Source organism: Octodon degus, unplaced genomic scaffold (assembly GCF_000260255.1).
Source record: "Octodon degus isolate 3935 unplaced genomic scaffold, OctDeg1.0 scaffold00004, whole genome shotgun sequence".
NCBI lineage: Eukaryota > Metazoa > Chordata > Mammalia > Rodentia > Octodontidae > Octodon > Octodon degus.
Genome location: NW_004524580.1, coordinates 26,181,819 through 26,186,793, shown reverse-complemented (window position 1 = coordinate 26,186,793; position 4,975 = coordinate 26,181,819).

The window sequence follows — 4,975 nt, the reverse complement described above, 5'->3', positions numbered from 1 at the left end:
ATGATCAAGTGAGGTTCATCTCAGGAATTTAAAGATGGCTCAACAAATGTTAATCACCACACAGAATGTGAACAGAATAGCATGCAACATGTTTTATAATGTGGTCTTCAAATCAATTGTTTAGATTGTCAAATATAAGCATGCAATATTAAAATAATTAATATATTGAAAAAAATAAATAAAAAAATAAAAAGCCCACACAAAAATTAAGAACTTTATGTTACTGAGATATACGAATAGTATGTTTAAAGTTTTAACTGATGTATACTTCTGCAAAAGATAACATTAGTGCCCCGGTTCATTGTGCCATCACCCACAATAAATATTACAAAAACAAATTTGCTAATTTGTTAATGAAATATAGCATACTATTGTTAAAGTTTTATTCCTTTCAGTTTAAGTGATGTGAAGTATTAATGCAGTGTTTATGACTTTAGTATTTCCTTTTCTTTTTCTACTCTTTCATTCTTTCTTTTAATCTTTTATTTATTTGGTACTCACTACACAGCCTGGACTCAGCGATCCTCCTGTCTCAGCCTCCCTAGCCCTGGGGTCACAGGCGTTCACCACCACTTCTGGTCTCTGTGGCTGGCACAGCACACCCAGGATTCCTGAGCTAGCACAGAATGCGGCACCGGGGATTGATTCGGGGTCCTTGAGCTTGCCAGGGAGGTGCTTAGGCCACTGAGCTGTCTCCCTAGCCCTATCTTTCTATGCTTTGACCACTGTCTGTAGAGTACTGAAAGCCCTGCTAGAGAAATGGGCCTTCATTCAGCTGGCAGAGAGAAGGATAAGTGAAAGTTGGAAAGTTTTCCCAATTGCTCCCAAAATGACCACTGCCATAAGTTACCCCTTGCTCTTCAATTCCCTCCATAATAATAGCATTCATGTATGTTTATTATTATTACTATTGTTATTATTATTATTATTATTATTATTATTATTATTATTATTATTTAGGACAGGGTGTATAGGGTCTCACTGAGTAGATTGGATTCGTAAGTGATCCTCCTGTTTACGGCCTCCCAAGTGGTGGGATTACAGGTGCGCGCCACCATGCCCAGTCTCAACCACCGTCTCAGCACACCCGGGGGCCAGGCCGGCACAAAAGGCCAGGAGATGGAACTCCCAGCCCCTGCATCTGCCTAAGCAGGTGCTTTAATCCACTGAGCTATTTGGCTGACCCTTCACGTATGATTTTAAGAGGATTAAATAGCAATAATAACTTGATCAAAAAATAACAGTTATTACTTAGTAAATTCTTTTTGTGTACCAGTGTTACCCAGGCAACCCCAGAATCATTTAATTAATCCCCACAACCCTGTTAGGTAGGTATTATCATCCCTGCTCCATAGCTTGAAGTGTAGGTGTTGATTACTCATCTTCCTTCTGCCTAATTCTATTCTCTATTCACTAGAGAATGGACATAGAAAACACCACTGACCTGTAATAGGATTTACGCACAAATATAAGGTTACACCTGGGATTTGCTGTGTGTTTTATGTAAATGATTGTCCCTAATGCATCTACAATCCAAACAATTTGTATTCTGCTTATATACAGCTGTACTAATTAAGTTAAAATATTATTGTTATTATGGGACTTATAGGAGTAGATGATTTAATTGATGATCTCTTTGGGAAATCTTTCTTAGCAGCACCATGAAATAACCAGGCTGTGTAGGTGAGGGAAGCTTCTGTGAGCTCCATCAGAATTTACTCCTCTGATTTAAGAAATATTTTATGACACCTTGCAAGTTTAAGAAAAAAACTGAAAATCATTTGAACCAAGAGATATAAATAAACTGACAAAAATGGACTCACAACACTGGTTTTGAACTGTGGGTCACTGTTTAGCATTTAAATCTATCCTTCTTACAAGTCATAGTTTATGAAGCTAGTTTTTACAAGGGAGGAAATCAGGCATAAATACAAATCAATAAGCAATGATATTAATAAGTAAGATTTCTTTCAAATTTTAAACTGCAATAAGTATTTACACACTCACACACACACACACACACACTTCTACAGAGAGACCCAAATGGACAGCAGAGAAGGCAGCATTATTTAAGTGATGATTAGCTTGAGATTGGCAGACAAGTTAGAAATAGCAATGGCCTGTTCTCAGGATAAAGTGGTCCAGGGATAAGGCTCTCTAGCAGAAGAGCCTGTAGCATCTTTGAGAAGCTAAATGGTTTAGTGTAGTTGAAATCCAGTTTTGGTTGAAAATAAAATGAAGAGATAGAGAGGAAATAGAGACTCTAAAGCCTTGTTAGGATGTTGACATTCATTCATTTTATTTTATTTTATGGTATTTTTAAAGAGAATAAAACATAAATAAAAAGTGAAACAATTCAGAATTTCACTAAATAAAATAATAGGACTTCAATAATGGTTATTATATTGTATAATGTGGTCTTCAAATCAATTGTTTAGATTGTCAAATATAAGCATGCAATATTGGTTTAAAAAGTTATAAGAAATTTAAAAAGGTGAAGAAAAAAATTTAAGCACTAACTTCTTTCAAGACCACCAGAAATCAGCAGTACGGTTATCCAAGAAATCCTGTGTATTTACATAAACATATCTTTACCCTTCCTTTTTTCTTTCAAACTTTTCCCCATCACTGTTGTAACTTCCCTTTGAACAGATTCTTTCCCTTTCACAGTATGAATTTAGAAATTTGTGATTTCTTTATTTCCTTTTTAAAGAGGAATGACATGTGCTTATTTATACTTAAAAAGCTTTATTTGGCTATGGAGAGGACAAAGAACAGATGGAGGAAAAAATGGCAAAAGACCAGTTAGGAGATAAGAAGCAATTTAGTATGCTATAATGATACCTTAGAATATGGGTAAAATATAGTAGGTGGGAAACATGTGTATATTGTTCAAAGAAAACACTAGCACTAGAAACTAAAGTGACTAGGGCTGGCAAGATACTCAGTGGAGTAAGCACCTGCTTAGGCAAGCACAGGGACTGGCCTTTGATCCCTGGTCCTTCATGCCACACTGGCCCCACCCCTGGGCATGCTGAACTGGCCAGTGAGACCAGGAGTGGTGGTTCACACCTGTAATCCCCGCACTGGGGAGGCTGAAAACAGGAGGATCACCATGAGTTCAAGCTGTGTAGTGAGACCCTGTACAAAATGCATAAATAAAAAATAAGTAAATAAAATAAAGTTACTTGTTATAGGATTTGAGTTGATATTGACAATGAAGAATCCCTATAGCATGAGAAAATAGGAGAGTTAATAGATAGCATATTGAAATCATGGAATTTATTCATGACAAAAACAGCAATCAAAGAATAAACAGAAAGTTACTATGATAAAGATAAGAGAAGAAATAAATAAAATATTAAAACTTGAAAATTAATGAAACAGTTTTTTTTGAAAAGACAAACAAAATCAATCATAATTTCACTAGTTTAAGCAAAAAAGAAAAAAATAAAGAGTATGTAAGTAAACAAGATGAGAAGTCAAACTGTAAAAATGATAATTGATACTTCAGGAATGTGAAAGGTCCTAAGTTAATAGCTTTATGACAACAAATTAAAAAAACCTAGAAGAGAGGAATAAATTCCTGGGGACATGTAAACTACTAAAATGTAATCATAAAGAAGTAAAAAAACTGACCATACCAATAATAAACATTGAATGAGATTGAATCAGGAATACATTGTCTCCTATCAAATAAAACCCTAGTTTCACTGCCAGACATTTAAAGAACTAATACCACTTTTCTTCACTATTCAAAACAATTGAAGAGGAAGGAATTTTTCAAGCTCATTTAGTGGAATCAATTCTACCTCAGATCTAAAATCAGATAAGAATACCCAAGCAAAACAAAACAAAACAAAACAAAACAAAACAAAACATAAAAAAACAAGCTGTCAGCTAGTACAGCCAATATTACTGGTGCACACAGGTACCAAAACCTCAACAAAACACTAGAAAACATTGCACGATAATACAAGACTTTTTTTTGTGTGTGTACTTTTTAGAGAAAGCTCTACAGAGTGTTCAGGGTCTCACTACTAGATCTGACTTGTAGTGATCTGCCTGTTTACATCCTCCCAAGAGCTGGGATTATAGGCGTCTACCACCGTGCCCAGTCTCAATTGCTGTCTCAGTGTGCCTGGGGTGGGGAGCTGGCATGGCAAGCCCAGGGATTGAACCCGCAGCCCCTGAGCCTGCTTGCAAGTGCTTTAATCTGTTGAGCTATTTGGCCAGCCCCTGTACAACAATACATTAAAAAGTTTATTCTCAATGATCAAGTGAGGTTCATCTCAGGAATTTAAAGATGGCTCAACAAATGTTAATCACCACACAGAATGTGAACAGAATAGCATGCAACATGTTTTTTTCTTTCTTTCTTTCTTTCTTTCTTTCTTTCTTTCTTTCTTTCTTTCTTTCTTTCTTTCTTTCTTTCTTTTTTTCTTTCTCTCTCTCTCTTTCTTTCTTTCTCTCTCTCTTTCTTTCTTTCCTTCCTTCCTTCCTTCCTTCCTTCCTTCCTTCCTTCCTTCCTTCTTTTTTTCCTTATGTATTTGGTACAGGGTCTCACTAAACAGCTCAGATGTGTAGTGAGGCTCTTGTTTTCAGCCTCCTCAATTCTGGGATTACCAGAATGCACCATCTTGCCCAGGCTTGGTGGCTAGCTCAGCGTATTTGGGGCATGGCCAGCGTGTCCTATGGTGCCAGGGATCAAACCTGGGTCTCTATGCTTGTCTAGTCAGATGCTTAGTTAACTAGCCCTCTGCAACATGTTAAAAGAATCAAAGACCAAAATCAATTATCATTTCAATTAAATTCAGAAAACATTTGATAAAATTTTATATTCTTTTCAGATAAAAAACCTTCAGCAAATCATGTAAAAAAAAAAAAGGCATGAGGATTTTCTGCCGAGTTCCGGGAGCCCCCAGACCCAGTCCTAGCCCAGGTCCGGTGAGTGTGTGGAGAGTTTCCTGCTACC